The 22,944-nt window shown below is 34.5% G+C and overlaps 1 protein-coding gene across 2 annotated transcripts in view; it reads right to left on the bottom strand.

Annotated features, from left to right (window-relative positions):
• The window catches only part of LOC108733536 (protein espinas), a 137,797-nt gene that overhangs the window by 97,078 nt on the left and 17,775 nt on the right, over positions 1–22,944 (bottom strand). The window lies entirely within an intron of this gene.

Raw genomic sequence — 22,944 nt, 5'->3', positions numbered from 1 at the left:
CGAAATTGCTGCATATATTTTAGGTAGGTAACGCTGGTATTAATTTTATTGTTTTGCAATTGATTTTATTCTGTATATCGTGATTTATTTCATCATTATAAACGATCACCAAAAGTGAAATTCAAATCGTTAGTAGGTAGTTATTTTTATTTTATTAGTTTACCTAAATATTAAAGCAATGTTTATAATTTATCCCACTATCCCGTTGCTTCGTAAGCGAAAATAATAAAAATTTCAATTTGGACCAGAATTTGAAAGAAGAAATAAATTTACTAGGTTTTTTACTTGATATTACAAATTTAATTGTAATAATTAAGAAACTTGAAATAATTCTTAACGAAACAAGTCAAATGTGAGATTATTACAAATTACCTAATAAATTCTACTACTCCTACGGCAAATTCAGTCATTTACAATCGAAAATTGTAATTTTTGCGTTGTCACAAAAATTTAGTTTTCTCCGTGTTAGCACCATTGACAGCAAAATAGTATTGTTTTGTCGACTTCGTCTTTTTTGAACATTTAACCTTTAAACTATCTTAATAAATACCACACACTTTTCTAGTGGTTAATATTAAATATTAATGTGAAAATTTATTCTGAATTTTTATCCACTATAAATTAGTGATCTTAAAAAGGTTTCCTTTTCCTATTTGAGGCACGAAACCTTCAAAAACACTTCTTTTAGGAACTAACAATTCCCGAATAGTACCTAATCTGCGCATTTCCATGAAATTTGTCAACTTTACTTATACATGTAGATCACATAAATACACTGGTATTTGTTTTATATCAACTGTATTAAAATAAATGGTAAAATACACAATGTTGAACATCTGGACATCTCCGGTAGGTACATTATTTAATGTTATCATCACGGGTGGATGTCCCTACGTGTGTATAACCGCTGGCAAATGAACATAACCTTTAGAAACCATCATGCGGGTAGAGGTCATTGAGAAGGAGCACTATTGTGGTGAATAAAGGTCCAATTTACAAAGGACGTAGACATATGAAACACAATACCGTACAAACTGACATTTACTCTTGTATGAAGTAAAAACGTAAAAAAAAATGTAAATAGAAGTAAGAAAATACGGAAGACTTCCCACGATATTATGCATACGTTCTCTAACAAACGAAACACAACAAAATCAGTCAGTTTTGTAATTAGATAACAGAATAAAGAAAATTCAATTGGGTTCTGACCTAAAAAGAAACTTTTGGGTGTCTCATTCCCACCAGCCATTAATACTGGTGGGCAGGCAGTCCCTCCGGGCTACGGCGGAAGGTAGGGCGGAAAGCCGTCTTCAGCCTCCTTTCAGGAATCCTGGGAATGGAGGAGTGGTGATTCGGGTGAGAAAGATGAGACAGACGAAAGAAGATAGAAGAGAATGAAAGATTATCTGTAGAATGTTACTGCCCCAGCATTCACCTAAGTGGTCCAAGGAAACCACAGAAAAACGTGGACCAAGGTAGACGGACCTGGAAACGAACCGGAGTCCTCCCGAATACTAAGCAATGGTCTAAACCTCTAGGTCATCCCGTTCGATCGGGTTATGACCTTTGATTTAAATACTTGTAAATAGAAAAATGGTACGGTGAGTCGAATCTCGCACATCAACAATCAGGGTTTCTTTAAAAGTAATTATCATCATCCCGTTTTCCTCTATTTCTTCTGAACCCAAATTGATCTTCCCCAAAGAGTTCTTTCGCCCTTTTTTCCATCCTCCTCTAAAATCCTAGTTATGAATTTTGACACATGGAGAAGTTAAATGTCTAAATTTCTCGCACCTATCCGGGTCTCACTTTTTAGGTATAGTTACTACCACGTTCCCTTTATAATCCTCTGGGACTTTCCCGGTCTAGTAAATTTCCGCCTGTATCCCATCTATATCTGGTGCCTTTGAAGTTTTTAATACTACATCGAACTCTTCTCTCATTATGGGATAACCTAGCTCACCTATCTCACCTATCTCCACACTATCTTCCTTCTTTAATATATCTCCTAACTCATGGCTTGTGTATAGGTTCCCTAAATATTCTTTCCACCTATTTGACTATTTCCTATTTTCTATCAAAATGACCCTTGTCTCGTTTTATATTCTTACTATATAGTTAAGGATGTGGGTTGTTCTAGTTTTAGGTAAATGCGTAGATTATCTCAGGATAGGAAAAAATGGAGGTACGTGTCCAACCAGTTTTAGGACTGACGACCTTATGATGATGACTACATACGTTTGACCTATTTCAAACTTTTCTTCTACTTCTTTACGCCTCAAATCAATCCACTGTTTTTTAGGTGCCCTACACTTCCTAATTATTTCCGATTTTATAGCCTTATACCTTTTTTGTCTTTCTTCGTCTGTCCTGTTTTTTTATTTTCGCCTTTCTTCTATTAATTCTACAAACTCGTTTGTTATCCAGGGTTTCCTACTTTCATTTTGTAATTATAGAGATTTTAATCATGAGAAATTGTTATTCTGAATTTACGTAGGGTAATATTTATAAGCATAGAACGAATAGTATCAACACAGATAAAGGATACTTTTTGATGGATTTTGGGAGGAATTGAGACGAAGAAATCATGGTGTGAAAACTCTAAAAGCCTTAGGGGATTTTTAATTGAGTTATCGAATAAAACGTTCTATTTTCTTTGTTGAATCCGCCAAGCTTACCACAAACAAGTATAGATATTGTACCGTAATGTTCTTTGACTTTTTACAGGCTCAGCTGCAAAAAAAGTCGATCGTTGCAAGAACAAATGGTTTGTTGTTTGATGTTGTAAGTGAGGTGTGGTTGGTTCGTTGGTGGATTGGATGGTACAGCTAGTTCAAAATCTCATGAGCCTTCACATGATCGAGAGCCAATCCTTACTATATTCATATTGTGCATTTCGAAAACATTGACTTCACTATTAATTATATGTGTCTTGTTTTACAATTACGAATGGAGCTTCAAATAAACTGTTAACAGTGACAGCTAACATTTTTAATAAGCAGATATGTAAAAATCAATGAGCATATCACTCCGTAAACCTAGGCCAAAATATTTTGGGATGCGGAATGTCAACAGTACACTCATTCATTAATGTCTATCTCTTAAAAGATCGGCTGTTATTATTGTTTACAGTTTATATGGAGTATGTATATAACAGCCAAGTCAATGTTTTCGCAATGTACTATATGAACGTAATAAAGTCTATTGAACATGTAATGGTTCATGAGATTTTGAACTAGCTCTACGATTCTAAAACGGATCTCTCTTTCTGCCGAGTCGTGTTTTTCGATATCAATTTCATGACCTGTCGGGTGACCACTGAGTTGGTTGTTCCGATCTCAGTAATAATCCGTAACGATTTTTCCGCAAGAATGTCGACGTTGTGGTCGAGTGCGCAGATGCATCGGACTTAACGACGACAAGACGTGATTGAATTCCATCGGATAAGACAAAATGTGCCGCTCTTGAGCTCAATAATTCGAAATAACTATAGCGAGGGGATATATTCCTACACTTCCTGTAGATAACTTTATGTTGCACGTTTAACCTACGCTAACGTAAAGATATTTGAGGTATTAGATAATTTATCTCAAAAAATTGATTATTATCCTCAGGTTAACTATTAATTACTATTACGAGAGTATCATTAATTCTTTTATGTCTGTTAATAGTTATACCTTTTGCGGTTTATCTTTATGACTAGAAGGTACTAATTACCCACTGGATATAATGAAATTGCAGCTAATTATTTTGTAGGTAAATTACTTAATTTTTTGTTTTAATGCTTTATAACAGTAAAAATAATTGCGAAACAAAATGTTACATTTTTGAACCAGATTTCCTCGTTGTACCTCACTCAGGTGGGGAAAGGTCATGCTCTTTTTCAGGCATTTATGACTTTAATTAAATAAAATTTGATACCAACATTTAGTGTACATAAGCTTCTTAACATTATATGTCATTTTAAAATAGAAATGCAATTTTCAAGACATTTTTCTATTTGTGTTTCATTCATAGAAACCATACGGTGACATGCTCACCAAGATTTTATAATATAACAAAGGGTAGTTATACTAAACATACATACATGTAGGGGTCGCAACATGAAAAGAATTAATAAGGAAAGGGTAGTATGATGAGCCCCGCGATGGGGGGAGATGTGGATGTCTCCCAATTTTGAGAATATACAATTCAACTTTTGACTTGATATTCCATAAAATAAAGGAACCTGGGAACCTTTGTCCAATATAACATAATCAGAGGGGAAACTTATCCTACCCTTCCCCTTCCCATTCAATGTCATGTCGCACGATATGCATAGAAAATAATAATAAAAGTAACAAATAGTCAATCTCAAAAATTGATTCTTGTTTCATATTATTTTGGTTTCCATATCACCTCCATCGAAGAGAAACTTTTTGGTTTCCTCGGTTTTCTTCGTAAATGAAGTTTAAATCCATGCTGAAGGCCTTTAGAAGTTATGATTAGCTTCGGGTAACTCATAGGTTGTTCTTGCTTTTATTATCGTTATTAATTACTAAGTGCAGACTTCGTAATCATCTCGGACTCGTATTTTTGAAAGATAAGAGACAGACCAAGACTAATTTTACAATTATGATGTTTTTTGGATAACAATACACTCTTACGTGGGTAAGTAATTGTCTTAGACGTAGAACAGAATAAACAAAAGAATATAGAAAACAAAAAACCTATATTCATAATTGTTTCCCATGCAGCTAGATATTTACAAACTGTTGCTCTTGTTCGTTAGAAAGGAAATGAACTTTGCTTTTACTCGTTCTTACTTCAGTAAAGTGGTTTAGAAGGAGCGTAATAAATCCGTAAGACACACTGCTTATTATTAGATACCTATGTATGTTACCTCTTCTGTAGGATTTTTTTACTTAAAGTGTTAAAGTTCCAAGTCTTACCGGAAAAAGATCGTAATACCAACTGCAATAAAAACTATCTGTGATTCGAAATAGAATTCTGTAGATGTTTATTGTTGAATGGAAAAAAATTAATTACATTACAGAAAAATCTTTTGTACCTATAAAAGATTCGTGGGATCATAGAAATCGTTTTTGTTGTGTTTGTGTCTGAAATAAATTTTTTTCTCTTTAAATGCAATCCTATTGAAATTAAACAGAACTTAGTAATTATAATAAGATGCTTGAAATTTGTATAACAATCGCTTCGTTATTATAAAAACATTGTTACTTCTTCGAGGAATCATTGAAAGATCGCACAGTGAAAATTTTCCCACGACTACTATTGTGTAATAACGCTATTATGTTTGCATCTAATAATACCTCTACCGTTGAAACCGCAATAATTAATGCTAATTAAATTAAGTGCGATTCCAATAGGTTTATTAGCAATTTAATTGCTTGTACACAGAACAATTTGCTTTCCGTAGGTATAGGTAATTAAAAAGCAAAAAACAGTACGAACAACGATTAAAAATACGCGTATTGAGAATACCTTCAAATGCCGTAGAAAATTTACAACCTGCTGTAACTTAAAAATTTTTAAACCACACTTATTTCAGACGTGATTAAATTGGCCCAGTCACTTTTTACAAAAATAAAATCGGCCACTCGCATACCGAGGATTCCGTATATAATAGTAAAAAAAGTAGGTACTTCTTTATGATGGAACTAGAAATTTACGCTTTTTTCTTTACTTGTGTGATAAAACATTGCCAAATTTCATGACTCTAGGTCAACGGGAAGTTCCGTATTAGTTAGGGAACGCAAAGAAACTTTGTTGTCGCAACCTTCTGTTGCCTGGTACATCAGCTTTTTAAGTAATTTAGAGAATTTTTTTTTAGTTGATATATAGACGAAATCTGGGCCCATTTCGAGATAAGGGGTTAGGGAGGGAAATCGTAAAAAATATCAGCCTAACTGCTGATTGAATAGGACGTTGCTTTGTCGCATTTCTCTCCAGGGCCGGAATTAGATTCGTCTGTACTTACAATTACGTTTTTCTCGAAAACAGTCAACTTTCGGATCTGCGTACATTTGCTTAATTTCCTTATATTATTGTGTTCTATCACCCTCTACATGCTTGCTACTTATTTCAGAAACACCCTGTATAGGCTATGCAAATATTAACATATACGGCAATCAATCTTTTAAGTGCACTGATATAGAAATTTTATTTTTTCACAGCTCCAAGGGACTGTAGACGTGAGTATTTGGTACTAATTTTAACTTGAAACTTCTAAGCGTTTCTGATAAAAATGGTCTTGACAAACAGACGGACGACGAGGTGAGCCTTCAAGGGTTCCTTTTTTTCTTTTGAGGTACGGAACCTTAAAAAGCGAACCTCTAAAAAAATTCAACCAAAAATTTTGCGACGGGATTATTAGAAGCTTCACAAATAAAATTTATTGAAAGTCCATAAAATCAACTGCAGAGCTACAAAAGTTACAGGTAGTCAACATTACGAAGAATATTTTTCTCAAATATCTCGTAAGATGATTATTGCATAAGTTCTAATTCTTTTTTCCAGCTAAGTTAGAGTTTGGTTAATATACCTAGAGTTGCATAAGATGCTGTGGCATCAACTGTGAATGCAGAAAAAAAGGAAGAATAACATGTTTATATGCTTGTAGGCTTTCACGGCCAAAGTCTATACGATGAAGATTTTACGGGCTAACGAGCCGTGGTCTAGTGGAATTTTTATTTCTTTCGGACGTTTCGTTTCTCTGAGACCGAGAAGAATACTACAAAGCAACCACCACAATCTCCATTAAAAATGTTCGGCGCCGTTTCGAACGAAACGTCTGGAAGAAGTACATATTCCACTAAACCACGGCTAGTTAGCCCGGAAAATCTTCATTGTATGAGTCTTGTTTTAACTATTCATAACTTGTCCGAATTTGAGTTCAATAATGATGAAGCCGATCTCTTTTCGTTCTACATCCCGGAAACGCAAATTTTGTGCAGGATTTTTTTGTTTTATAACCTTTTACTATCTGTAATTCTTGAAGCCGTCCAATTGACTTTATGGACTTTTGGTAAACTATTTGTGAAGCCAAAATAAAGAGAATCCCGCTGGAAAACCCTCTGATAATCTCAGAAAATCGGGTGTATACGAATCTCTCACATGTTACCGTTTATCAATAACCAATCGGAAAGATTTAGTACTTACTATTTCGAATATTGCCGATTAAAAGTCTACTAATTAAACCATTTAATCGACTCTATATGTAAACTATCGGTCCGGGTAACGACTTTATTTCTGCTGGTAAATTTCTTTTTTGTACCATCATTCCATTGAATAATTATCCATCGAACGAGATCGAAATCGGGTGTCCAACCATTAGAATTACTACCGTGGGCAACTCCTGCTCGCACTCTATAATTATTACACGCCTTTTTAATACGCACACAAGTTCGCATAACGTCGTTTGGAGCATATCGTATCGATAGAATCTCTCACTCTTGGTTTTTGCCGATCCGCACCATGAAACCTGAAGAAATCTAAGTATATACGTAAGTAGGCGCGCTTCGTTGGTAGCTCTGTAATTTGCCGATCGAGATTGTTAATGCTTTTTATGCCTAATGAACGAAACGTTGAAGATTTTTCTCAGATTAGAAAGCGATAATCATTATTATACTCTATAGCTCCAAGGCTAGAAGAGATTTCTAGGATGACTTCAAATTACATTCATACAGCTTTTTTACTACAATAATTTGGAGATGGTGAAATTAATAATTAAAGATAATTGCATTGATATTAATAAAAATTTGTGATAAGTACCACACTACAGAATTTTATAAAACAAACCGTGAATATCTGGAATAGTGGACTTACTCTCTTATCGATGAAACGGAGATATTTCATTGGGCAGATTAAAAAAAAATTACCCGCATGGGAAGACGTTCAAAAAACTCTCGATGACTTGATTGAATAGGGATATATTGATTATGATAAAGATTCAGAAGTATTTGACGAATTTTCATTAATTTCTAACTACATCACATCGCAAAAAATAACCGAAAGGGATAATCTAATTATTTCCACAAAAACTGGAAGCGTCGAACACTTTCACACACCAACAATCTTCAACATGAAAACTTTTGTGTTTTAATTATATTTGTCTTTTGTTTGCCTGCTACAAATGCCTCAGTAGAAAGTAGAAAGAGGAGTTTTTTTTTTAACAAATTTTGGATTTCTGAAAAACCCCATTTAGAGATTCTAGTTATGAAGGTGATGTTGATCTTATTTAAAAGCATCACCAGGTGCGTATTAAAACAAATTTGTCCCTCTGGCAAATATTAAATATTATATTGTATAAGCTTTTCTAAATAAAGAACATTAAAAAATGTGTTTTTTGTTTTTCATTAATAACCTGCTAATTGACTTAAATAANAACAACGATTAAAAATACGCGTATTGAGAATACCTTCAAATGCCGTAGAAAATTTACAACCTGCTGTAACTTAAAAATTTTTAAACCACACTTATTTCAGACGTGATTAAATTGGCCCAGTCACTTTTTACAAAAATAAAATCGGCCACTCGCATACCGAGGATTCCGTATATAATAGTAAAAAAAGTAGGTACTTCTTTATGATGGAACTAGAAATTTACGCTTTTTTCTTTACTTGTGTGATAAAACATTGCCAAATTTCATGACTCTAGGTCAACGGGAAGTTCCGTATTAGTTAGGGAACGCAAAGAAACTTTGTTGTCGCAACCTTCTGTTGCCTGGTACATCAGCTTTTTAAGTAATTTAGAGAATTTTTTTTTAGTTGATATATAGACGAAATCTGGGCCCATTTCGAGATAAGGGGTTAGGGAGGGAAATCGTAAAAAATATCAGCCTAACTGCTGATTGAATAGGACGTTGCTTTGTCGCATTTCTCTCCAGGGCCGGAATTAGATTCGTCTGTACTTACAATTACGTTTTTCTCGAAAACAGTCAACTTTCGGATCTGCGTACATTTGCTTAATTTCCTTATATTATTGTGTTCTATCACCCTCTACATGCTTGCTACTTATTTCAGAAACACCCTGTATAGGCTATGCAAATATTAACATATACGGCAATCAATCTTTTAAGTGCACTGATATAGAAATTTTATTTTTTCACAGCTCCAAGGGACTGTAGACGTGAGTATTTGGTACTAATTTTAACTTGAAACTTCTAAGCGTTTCTGATAAAAATGGTCTTGACAAACAGACGGACGACGAGGTGAGCCTTCAAGGGTTCCTTTTTTTCTTTTGAGGTACGGAACCTTAAAAAGCGAACCTCTAAAAAAATTCAACCAAAAATTTTGCGACGGGATTATTAGAAGCTTCACAAATAAAATTTATTGAAAGTCCATAAAATCAACTGCAGAGCTACAAAAGTTACAGGTAGTCAACATTACGAAGAATATTTTTCTCAAATATCTCGTAAGATGATTATTGCATAAGTTCTAATTCTTTTTTCCAGCTAAGTTAGAGTTTGGTTAATATACCTAGAGTTGCATAAGATGCTGTGGCATCAACTGTGAATGCAGAAAAAAAGGAAGAATAACATGTTTATATGCTTGTAGGCTTTCACGGCCAAAGTCTATACGATGAAGATTTTACGGGCTAACGAGCCGTGGTCTAGTGGAATTTTTATTTCTTTCGGACGTTTCGTTTCTCTGAGACCGAGAAGAATACTACAAAGCAACCACCACAATCTCCATTAAAAATGTTCGGCGCCGTTTCGAACGAAACGTCTGGAAGAAGTACATATTCCACTAAACCACGGCTAGTTAGCCCGGAAAATCTTCATTGTATGAGTCTTGTTTTAACTATTCATAACTTGTCCGAATTTGAGTTCAATAATGATGAAGCCGATCTCTTTTCGTTCTACATCCCGGAAACGCAAATTTTGTGCAGGATTTTTTTGTTTTATAACCTTTTACTATCTGTAATTCTTGAAGCCGTCCAATTGACTTTATGGACTTTTGGTAAACTATTTGTGAAGCCAAAATAAAGAGAATCCCGCTGGAAAACCCTCTGATAATCTCAGAAAATCGGGTGTATACGAATCTCTCACATGTTACCGTTTATCAATAACCAATCGGAAAGATTTAGTACTTACTATTTCGAATATTGCCGATTAAAAGTCTACTAATTAAACCATTTAATCGACTCTATATGTAAACTATCGGTCCGGGTAACGACTTTATTTCTGCTGGTAAATTTCTTTTTTGTACCATCATTCCATTGAATAATTATCCATCGAACGAGATCGAAATCGGGTGTCCAACCATTAGAATTACTACCGTGGGCAACTCCTGCTCGCACTCTATAATTATTACACGCCTTTTTAATACGCACACAAGTTCGCATAACGTCGTTTGGAGCATATCGTATCGATAGAATCTCTCACTCTTGGTTTTTGCCGATCCGCACCATGAAACCTGAAGAAATCTAAGTATATACGTAAGTAGGCGCGCTTCGTTGGTAGCTCTGTAATTTGCCGATCGAGATTGTTAATGCTTTTTATGCCTAATGAACGAAACGTTGAAGATTTTTCTCAGATTAGAAAGCGATAATCATTATTATACTCTATAGCTCCAAGGCTAGAAGAGATTTCTAGGATGACTTCAAATTACATTCATACAGCTTTTTTACTACAATAATTTGGAGATGGTGAAATTAATAATTAAAGATAATTGCATTGATATTAATAAAAATTTGTGATAAGTACCACACTACAGAATTTTATAAAACAAACCGTGAATATCTGGAATAGTGGACTTACTCTCTTATCGATGAAACGGAGATATTTCATTGGGCAGATTAAAAAAAAATTACCCGCATGGGAAGACGTTCAAAAAACTCTCGATGACTTGATTGAATAGGGATATATTGATTATGATAAAGATTCAGAAGTATTTGACGAATTTTCATTAATTTCTAACTACATCACATCGCAAAAAATAACCGAAAGGGATAATCTAATTATTTCCACAAAAACTGGAAGCGTCGAACACTTTCACACACCAACAATCTTCAACATGAAAACTTTTGTGTTTTAATTATATTTGTCTTTTGTTTGCCTGCTACAAATGCCTCAGTAGAAAGTAGAAAGAGGAGTTTTTTTTTTAACAAATTTTGGATTTCTGAAAAACCCCATTTAGAGATTCTAGTTATGAAGGTGATGTTGACCTTATTTAAAAGCATCACCAGGTGCGTATTAAAACAAATTTGTCCCTCTGGCAAATATTAAATATTATATTGTATAAGCTTTTCTAAATAAAGAACATTAAAAAATGTGTTTTTTGTTTTTCATTAATAACCTGCTAATTGACTTAAATAAACCGATGTCCCGTTTTGAGTAAAAAACATAAATGGTTACGTTATAGGCTATCCTGTAACTGCTTTGTAGAATATTCTTTCACAAATATAGCGGTCCAAATTCGAAAATTTGTGATTGACCGTTCTTGAGAAATCAGCTAAAATTTTTTTTTCTGGTGATTACTCCTCCGTGGTATGTCCAATTTTAAAAATTATTTTTTGCAAACATGCTCCTGACTGAATTTGAACAATGTCGGTAAAGTCCTTTAAGAGAAAAAGCCTGTCAACCGAAAGTCCTGAATCGGGGAAAAATGGAGCTTCGCTCTCCTTCGGCTTTTTGCCCCAATCAAATGATTATTATCATTAAGTATATGTATCGATCGTCAATGTGTCAAGCAAACTTACTGTCCCGTTACCACACCCTAGAGTAGGAGTCGGCAAGTAATTTTAGGTAGAATTTTTGAAAATTTGAAAAAGCATATTATTTCCTCCAACAAATGATAAGAGTGACGCTTAAAACTCAAACATACTTTCTTATCTACAGAAAAATATTAGTATTAGTAATTTATTTTCAAAAATTTTTTGACGGTCTAATTTTTAAAATTCCGCGGTCCGGACCTGGATCACGGTCCGCCAGTTGCCGACCGTTGTCCTAAAGCTTAGATTAACTCTGCGAAAGAATTTTTATTCTAACCATTTATGTTTGCTCCAAATACAGGTACTAATTTATATCATTAATAACTACGAACTTATTACCATACGTAAACCATTTAAATTTTACGACTCTTTAATTTTCCTAGTAAATATGGTCAAAATCAATTTAACTTTCCACACTTGAATGACGATAATGACGGAATTTCTTAATTTTTTTCCTTTCGGGATATTACGTTGATTTCAAGAGAAATTAAACTGTGGTACATACATAATAAAGTCGGAAAATACGCAATAAGCCAATCACATGCTTGAGGTCGCAAGAATGTAAACGGGCGTAGGAAGGAAATCAGCTATTAGACTTACTTAAAACAATTTACTCAATAAAAAAAAAATAGCTTTATAATGAACCTGATACCTGGTTTTTAATAAAGTAAACTAAAGAACACCTCGGCTTAAAATAAAAAGTAATCCAGGTATACACTAGTGGCCTTTGTACTTCCCCAATGATATTAAAAGCAGTCCATAATTAGATAATTAATAAAGAACATTTCTGACTAATTTTAATTGAAAATATATAGCTTTTTTATTACACGCAATTATGAAGGAGAGGCATAATCTTTTGAAAAATACGGCGTTGTTCAGGGAAATTCGTACAAATGCCTTTACCTATATTTTCATATAAATAATACAGTACAGCCCATTTCAATTTGTTTGAATTGTAACCTTGGAGAAATCTGCGCGAAGATAGAGAGAATACACACTAGGCGTGAGCAAGACAGAAATAGTTGGAACAAGCTTGAACGAGCGACTAGACGAAAATGTTTACCAATTTCTTAAAACAAAAATGTATATAAATTAACAATAGAAAACAAAGCAAAAGTTTTATAGGTGTATAGAACGTTAAGTTAATTCACTTGTTATCATTTTTGACTAAATATGCGTTTAAATAAAGCATATCCTTAAATTTTAATGAGGCAGTTTAAACAATTTTGCAAATGGTACTGTACACTTTTGTCTAGTTCTCGCTCGATGATCGATGGCGAAATGAACACTGCAGACAAATATGATTGAATTTGGAATTATGCTACGGCGCATCCTAATAAAGGGAAGGGGTATATTTCCAACTTCTTGAAACGAACAGTACCTAGTAAAAAAAAAAAAAACTTTTGGGTGTTTCATTCCCACCAGCCAGTAATGCTGGTGGGCGGGCAGTCCCTCCGGACTATGCCGGAAGGTAGGGCGGAAGGCCCTCCTCAGCCTGCTTTCAGGAATCGTGGGAATGGGTAGGTGGTGGTTCGGGTAAGAAAGATGAGACGGACGAAATGAAGACAGAGGAGAATGAAAGATTATCTGTGGAAAATTACTGTCTCATCATTTGCCTAAGTGATCCAAGGAAACCACAGAAAAACTTGGACCAAGGCAGACGGACCCGGAATCGAACTGGCGTCCTCCCGAATGCTAAGCAATGGTCTAGACCTCTAGGCCATGCCGCTCGGTTGTACCTAGTACTTACTATATGTTCAATAAATACAGTGTAAGGTCATTGAGGGATATTACACTTTGTTCGAAATATTTTGAGTTTCGTTGGTCTAGGCAGTTTTCAGAAAGAAATTTAAAAAATATATTCTACAATCCTTTTTCGCTTATACGACATAAAAGGAAAAATGCTTACAAAGACATGTGCAATTTCTATATTCCATTTGTAGGATCCATATTCTAATCTATTGTAGATATTTATTACATATTAAACATGTATAACTACCGTTAACGTGAACAAATCGATAATGAGATAATGTTGCTTTTGTTTAGTTCACACTAATTTTTTAAAAAAAGAAATCTGTGAATTGCTGTTGTTTTTTAATGGATTAAAATATTGATTGGTTTACATAATGAACTCAAACACTTTTTCGTTTGTTAAAAGGAAATGATGTCTGTCCCATTTTATCCTCTCTCTCTCTCGTTCTTTAACTTACTGTCTTCCTACAACTCACCTTGCAGTAATTACTCGCGAGCAAACAAGTTGACGTCCACGTCCAGAAAGAAAGGCCTACTGCAAATAGAGCAGCAGGATTTTAATTGCCCCGTAAATATTTTAAACATTTAGATAATGAACAAAGATATAGTCTTCTGTGAAGATGACGTTATATCCGATGAATAATCAAGCAGGCAGGTAGTCCGTTGGTCGCATAGCTTTGTCGATTTTTTGCATGTCAAAAAAAAAGCAAAAGAAGGCGAATAATACCAGCGGCGTACGCATACAAAATAGTAACGGAACTTTTGCGATTTTAAATAATAATTCATTTTACCAAAAGAACAGAGGCATTTGAAAAATTTCGAAAATTGAATAGTTATAATTTTTGTAAAGCACTTCGAATCTACAAGAGTTTAAAAAAAAAACATTAAAACTTTATTATTATGTACCTTTTCACTCTACAATATTCACTAAGTACTTAGGTACTTACTATTGTATAATTTAAAAACCTAGTATCTCAGTATTTTTGCAATTAAAATTATAACCTCGAAAAAATTTGGAATTTTGGGCGATCGTTTTGGATTAATAATCAAAGTTTTATTGCGATATGACGAACGTTTTTCATCTTATTACAAATATAACGGATTAAATTATAAGACGCGAAAGATGCTTCTAAACTCCAATCAATTAATCATTATGAAAAATTATTATTGCAAAAGATGTATTGACTTCTCTCCATGCTGGAAAAATGAATTAACAAATGGCGTTCATAAATCAGATTAAATCAGGCACTCAACGCGGTTGTTTAAAAAAAATTTTCAATGAGAAATTAAAACAACGATTTGTTATATGTTAGCTATGGGTATGTAGGCATCTCTAAAAGAAATTTTAATGATTTACAGCAATAAATAAAATATTAACCGTTACCGAAAGAAATACAGTACAATATTTGTTTTAGGGCTTTTTAGTAAGTATGTATTTTGAGACATAAATTAGGTGTTTATTATTTCTGTATTTAATTAAAATTTAATATTACTTGGATTCCAATATAGTGAACACAAAAAGTAATTTTTAATGTTTGGAATGCCGGATTGGAAAAATAGGGGACATACTATACACAGCAGGTAAAAGGATAATTAAGAAGGACGTTTTTCCGTGGCTTGACTGAATCTAAACTTGGGGGCGGGGGTGGATGATTGAGCGCCGAGGTCACCATTTTTACTTATTATAACCTAACCTACTTTACGAATAAGATGTAACAGCTATAGGTTTAAAGATGTAGTTTCTATTCAATACACCTATATTTAATGTATATAATAAAATATATAAGAGTATATATAAACGCATGTAAAATTATCTTTAGAAATTTATTTTCCATACTGTTACAATTGTACCATTCTCTTAGATTTGTTTAGGCCGTTCGTTAAGGTATGACAGGTAAGTGTAAAAATACTTCGTACGCAGTTCGGCCGCTCGTGAAAAACAGGAAAAATTAATAACAGAAATAGTAACTAGGGATACCTTCTATCAAATGTAACAACGGATCGTCGACTGTACGGAAACAAACGCCTATTTCGATTAATCGGATGAATCGATTAGTCTATTGATCCATTTCATATATTATTATGGGGATAGCTACTGGAAATCCCCCAGGCAATATTTAAACGGTCTCAATAAATTATGGCGTTTACAATTAAACAGTTACTATAATTAGATAAACTAATAAGTGCCAAGAAGATAAGTAAACTTATAGAGAGAAGTTACTGACCTAAATATCTAAACATGTACAGTAATTTTTTAACAAATATTAATTTGCATTTCCTAGAAACTTCAGTAAGGCAACTTAACATCTATGTGAGAAAATTATGGAAACATGACGGTCTCAATTATTCTACAGTAGACTGAAAGGTGCTCGAAGCAAATTTCAATAGCCAATATTACAATAAATGCCTTTGAAGTTTTTAATTCGTCACGATTTCAAAAATTTGAAAGCAGGACAGGTGATTAATTTAATTGTTATTAGAAGGTAGATGCGTCTAACGAATCAATTTCGCGTTGCGTATTGCTTTTATAAATTAACTGGTGTTTGGCCGTGATACAATACTAGAATTGTTGGGAAACCTTGAAAAAGCCTAACTTATTTTACTACCAGAATAAAATAGATTTATATCCATTTTATTGTGGAACGATCAGATCAATAATCCAATTCTTCTTTAATTAAAAAGCAGCATACGGATGCATGCACAATAATGCAAATTTAAGTAGGTACTGCCTCTAAAACGAATTGAAATCGGGCACCAGATCGCCAGATAGTCGGGCCTGGTTTGGCAACCCCGATTAGCTGCTCGACCAGAATGTAATATGTACTTTTTTGTCAGGGCGAGTACTCAGTCAAATACCTTATTAGGCATTGCGTCAGAGTCCTATCTGGGCGCTTGATCAGATGCCTGACTTAATTCATTATCGAATATCAGGATGGACATTTGACGAATTGCCCGATCGGAAATTTAGTCAAGAGCCCCGAGCGGATTTTAGAAGGATATTTAAATGTTAGCCTAGGTAGGCGTTAAACTAGATTTGTGGTCAAATGACAGATTAGCAATTTAATCGGGTACTAGATTTGGCGATTAGTTTTCAATCCTATCGGGTACTAAACCAATAAATATTTAAAATAAACCCGATGATTTGTCCCTGCTGGGCTCTTAATCGGGGTCCACATGATCGGGGCACTGAAATTTACCCCGGTTATTATCTCAACCAGGAGCATATTGTCGGAGCACCGAAATTTATCCCTACTACTTATCTGATATGGCATGCTGAATAGGAACCTACACGTTTATCTCTAATAGGTATTCGATGGGATTCAAGTGATCCACTATTTCCGACAAATAACCCTACCAGATCTATGGGATACGACTCCTTAAATCTGCTCCGACCATTTACTCAACCAGGGCAATGTGACAAATACATCCCGATCATGTGCCTGACCGGGACATGTTTTAACCCCCCCACCGGGTGTTAGTTCGGAACAGAGCACGTCCAGGCAAATTTTTACGGGGAGCGTTTGAAATATAATAGATACAAATTTTAAATTTCACTTCAATATTTTTCATATCTTAATTAGGTGCAAATTATATTAATATATTTTCTAAAAACTGTATACTTGTATATTTCATTTCATTGAAAAATAAAGTTATTTTTTAAAGTGATATGTGAATGGCTTTCTGATTTAATTAGAATTTAAATTTTGATGTGAAACTGATTTATATATTCTTTACTATTTATCGATGTCTTTCTCTTTCTTCGTAATCATCATCATAATGTCATCAGTCCTAAGACTGGTTGGACACGCACCTCCACTCTTTTCTATCCTGAGCTAATCTTCGCATTTCCCTAAAACTAGAACAATCCACATCCTTAACTATTTGCGAACAGTAAACTAAGCTAGGTCTACTTCTACGTCTGCTAACTCCTGTTTCTGGCTCTAATATGTCTCTGGCTAGACCTTCATGATTGAAAAGGTCTCTTACCAAGTTATTTCGCCTATTTCTTATTAACATTCATAGAGTCCCTTGTTCTCCTATTCTTTCTAATACCTCTTCATTTCTAACCTTTTCTATCCACGGTATCCTCATCATTCGCCGATAACATCACAATTTGAAGGCTTCTAACCTTTTCATTTCCACCGCGCCCACCGTCCATGTTTCGCACCCATACATTGCAGCGCTCCAAATATACACCTTTAACAATCTTTTCGAATTTCTAAATTAATCCTTCGCAAGCATAAAACTGACTTCTTTTTATTGATTTATCTGACTTCCTAGATACCTTAAATCAGCCACTTGTTCTAATCTTTCGTCTCCTTTCTTAAATTCGTTCTTTCCCTACTTTTTCTTCCCATGCATACAAGTAGTTTTATTTTACTTTTATTTATTTTCATACAATACTGTTTTGTCAATACCACTTCTATATTATTTAAAGCTATCTCTAACTCCTCCTTGATGGTTGCTAATACTGCTATATCATCTGCAAATCTAAGCATACTAATCTTTTGCCCCTGTATATCTATCCCTAGAGTTGTACTGTCTTTAGTAATGTTGATCGCGTCTTCGATGTATAGATTAAAAAGTAGCGGTGACAGTGTGCGGTTGTCTATTATAAGTTTAAAAATTACTGTATCGGCCGCGCTTGTTAATGACTATCGTAGTTAATTGATTCATAGTTCGAGGCATGTTGCTTACGATTAGACGAGAGCAATTCGCTAGCGTCGGCTAGTGCTAACATAATTCTTGTATTTATTACGATAGCTCTCGCATACCATCAAATTAGTTGTGTGCACCACGAACAGTATTACAATAAATATAAGAGCACTACTACCATCGGACAATGTCAGGCCAAGACACAACCCACGTAGCGTACTGTAGAAGACGCGAACGGACGTATGTAAGTCCGAACTAGCGCGATAGGTTACAGTTTACCCGACACAATATCAGGTGCACGAATCAGGATTTATTCACTCCGACGCTATTTATGACCATTTCTTCCTTAACCGCAACGAGAAACTTGATATTATATCGCCGGATATATTATTATGATCCTCGAAGTGGAATATTCGTTTTGCGATTTGCTACGCATCTCATTATTTTCCACAGACGTACAGATTTGTGGCACGGTACTTCGTCTTTAGATAAATTGGAGAAGGAAGACGTAAGGATGCTATAGAATCCTATTAAATGCATAATATTGTTCATTATTCGCAGCTTTGTACGCAAAGCCACTTTTGTGATAACCTGGTAGCAAAATGCATCTAGAAATTATTATTTTTTTATCTCCATAAAGTCGAAAAAATTTTGAAAAATTAATTTGAATGCATTCCTTCTTCAAATAAGTATTTTATATAGGGTTGTTCGGAAAGTCATTTCGTTTTTTCCCGACAGAGGATTTAATTGTATTCTTTTGCACCCAACTTCACATTTAAGCCGTATAATTTTTATATGCTTTGAGAGCTCATATAGCAAGGCTTGTGTGTGAAAAATTCCAATTAATTCTACGCAGTAGTTTTTGGTTGGTGCCCTTTTAAATATGGAGAGCGATAAGCAGCATTTTCGACATATCTTACTGTTTTACTACAGAAAGGGTAAAAATGCTGTTCAAGCCAGAAAGAAATTGACTGATGTGTATGGAGAAGGTGTGTTGACAGTACGCCAGTGCCAGAACTGGTTCGCTAAATTTCGATCCGGCAATTTTGATGTCGAAGATGCACCACGTTCGGGAAGGCCGGTTGAAGCTGATAAAGACGCGATAAAGGCATTAGTTGATGTGAACCGGCGAATAACAACACGTGAGATCGGATTGAGGTTAAATTTATCAAATTCAACAGTTTATGACCACTTGAAAGGCCTGGGATTATCCTCGAAGCTCGATGTATGGGTTCCCCATGTTCTCACAGAGAGAAATCTGTGTCGCCGCATTGACGTCTGCGATTCGCTTCTCAAACGTCACGAAAATGATCCGTTTTTGAAGCGCATCATCACTGGGGACGAAAAATGGGTTGTATACAACAACGTCAAACGCAAGAGGTCATGGAGCAAAAAAGATGAACCGGCTCAAACCATTTCCAAAGCCGATATTCACCAAAAAACTGTGATGCTGTCTGTTTGGTAGGATTTTAAAGGAATCGTTTTTTTTGAGCTTTTACCGGATAACACAACGATTAATTCGGAAGTCTACTGTCATCAGCTGGACAAACTGAATGATGCACTTCAACAGAAAAAGTCAGAACTAATCAACAGGAAAGGTGTAGTGTTTCACCAAGACATCGCGAGACCTCACACAAGTTTGGTCACTCGCCAAAAGCTTTTACATTTTGAATGGGATACAATGCCACACCCACCATATTCTCTAGACCTGGCACCATCGGATTATTATTTGTTTGAGATTTCGAGTAATGGAGGTTTTGGAGTTTGAAAAGAAGGGAACAAAACATTTTATTTGAGTTTTGGAGGTTTCTAACTTATCGAGGTTCGACTTAAAGAGGTTCTACTGTATTTGGTTTTGGTATTATTAAATTTCGTGCTCTTTTGCTTTAGTTTTAATTTTTCGAATATATACTTATTCAGTTGAATTGCCTGATTTTGCAGATAACACTTCAATTTCACTTATGAAGATATATCAAGGACTACCAAGAAAGGAGTAAAGCACTAAGACCAAAAATCAAGAGTGCATTTTCACCTGAAGAATGTCGAATCTGTCTCAAAATATTTTTATAGAGACCACCTCTGGGGGCATCCATCCGGTTTTTTGATGGACGGCTTCCCCATCGGACATTTAACTTCTTTTGAATCCGTGACACACGATATGACATGTTAATTTGAATACGCGCAAAAGAACGTACCGACTGGGAGTGACTGACGACTGACTGACTCACAGCGAAGAAAATGAAGAAGAGGAAGATTTCCAGTGCTTACTTGGACGGATAGGTAGGTAGGTAGGTATGTATATAAACGGAAGAATGTCACGGCTAAGAGAACAATACAGCCGACAAACGTTCTACATCCATCTGATATTATGGTAGGTATGTAACAAAAAGAAGAAGATGGCACACCGTGGAGAGAGAAGCCAATGGATGAAGAACGGATCGGCAACTTTAAAACACTCTGCCATTGTTTGATGAATGAGGTAGTACACGTTGGTACCCACGTCGAGTCCGGTCATCAAACGGTGGGAAGAATTTTTTTTTCGAATATGAAACTAATACCATGATAAATTTGCTAAAGAAAGGTATCTCAGTTCTGTTGGTATTTATCAAACGAGTGAATAATAAACTTATATTTCAATATTAAAGCACAACTCTGGGTTAATAAGCTGAGTCAAAGCCGCGATTTGATATAGTATGTGAATGACAAAAATTAATACCAACATTTAACAAACAAGATCGAAATAAAAGAGCAACGCTTTCACGGCCGGCCTTACCTGAATAATGCATATTCGGACTTGATGGCCGTGATTTGGGATTATTACGCTGCGGTGAGATTACCAGTTGACTTGTTTTGTCAATTATTGCGGTTGGCATCCTCAGGGAACGCACTTAAAACGTAAAGTCCGTCGCTGACTAACAATCTCAGTGCAGTCATTCAAAATAAAATTAACGCCAATAGTAGGTATACAAAACTGAAATAAATATAGTCAGGTATCAAGTCTGATTGTGCAATAAAGATCGAAATTTAAAAGAAAAAATTCAAATCAATACTAACTTTCGACTAAGACTTACCATGCAAAATTGCAATCAATATTAACAATTGACTGACAAAATTGCTATCAAGATAATCATTAAATATTCAAGATTTAAATTTCATAGATAAAACTGAAATTATAATTAATATTTCAATAATAAAACCGAGTTTAAGGTTAGATATCTCAGGATAGGGTAGAAATCAACGGTAAAAGTGGAGATTTTAGGAAAACATAACTATTGTTATAATAAAATGGGCGTTACCCACAAATAACCACCAGTATAGCATCACTACATAGTATAAAATAAAGTCGCTTCCCGCTGTCTGTCCCTTTGTAATGTGATGTCGTAAATAAACACATTTTTTGCGCTTACATTGCAAACGCTGGCTGAACCGTACGAGATGGATCAAAATAATATACTACATTATTGTACATCTTAAAAAGGTCTACAAAAAAGTCAGGGATAGTATATGTCTATCTCTTAGGGATAACTCACAATAACCATTTTTATCCTTTACTTTTTATGAAAAATAATGACTTATTTACGAAGCCATTTTAAGCAATACAGCATTAATCCTTATCCAATTAAGTACTTTTAAATACATTGTGCATTTAATATAGATCAATATGGCCCTTTGCAGCATGTAATTTAAATTAATATTTTCGAAGATATTACAGATTTAAGTTGTTTGCCGGTTTGTATTTTCTGATGACAAAAAAGCTGTGAATGTTGTAAATAAAGATATTCTGTAGTTTATTTAGTATCAGCATTGCACCCGTACGAAGCTGGGGTGGGTCACTAGTATGTTATAAATCAAGTAAATGGTGGATGTGGACTCATCGGAGATGAAAGGAGTAAACTACCTCCACCTAATGAAGCTCATTAATTTGATGAAGAACAGCATTCGAAGTGGTTTTACATTTCGAAATTACATTTACAAATGTAGGTAATAGCGATTTCTTGAAATTGCACTATAATTTAGACGGAGGCTGTGCAAACTAATTAATTACGTATTTCTTGCAATTAACTCATATCGGGGCGGGCTGAAGTCATAAAAATTTACATACATAATGGCATCTTATACGAAAGGTTTACGCGTTATTAAAAGCGTTATTTGTGGAATTAAAAAAGTTATCGAGATATTTTAATGAAGATGTCAATTAGTCCTTATCTGTTTGTTATATAAAATGACATTCTATTAACTAAAAAGTCATATGGGACATCCCTGATGTTTGCTTTATACTCTGCTATATGTATACATACACCGAAATCCGTTTATAACGAATCCCTTTATAGCGTCGGTCCATATATAGCAATCTTTGTAGCGACAAATGCGGTTTTAGCATCATGTATTGGACATTTGAATTTTTAAAACCGGATATAACAACCCCGGCGGTTAATACAGGTTTTTGTATTTTGTTAGTCTAATTTTCGATACAAAATTGTAAACAGGTACTTACCAGCTTATTGACTGAAAGTTTTCATATTAATCAAAAGATTTTACCACAGAGGACATAATCTGGTATCTAGCACGTTCGTAAGCTATTATATTCGAAGAACGGAGTCTGAATTTACATTTAGCTTTAGTTTTGTTTCCTTTTTTTATCGTTTAGTTATTGGGTTATTGCTTTCGAAGCTGGCTGCATAGTTAAATCAACTTTTAGATATTTGTTTCTGTTTTATATGAATATACTTATAACATACGTTTTTATAGTGTTTCCCGGCTCTTCTCTGATACCATATATAAACTTCACGTATGTATATGAATACTTTTACTAAATAAATT

This window comes from Agrilus planipennis, unplaced genomic scaffold (assembly GCF_000699045.2).
Source record: "Agrilus planipennis isolate EAB-ADULT unplaced genomic scaffold, Apla_2.0 scaffold44, whole genome shotgun sequence".
NCBI lineage: Eukaryota > Metazoa > Arthropoda > Insecta > Coleoptera > Buprestidae > Agrilus > Agrilus planipennis.
This window is presented reverse-complemented; position numbering and strand designations above follow the sequence as displayed.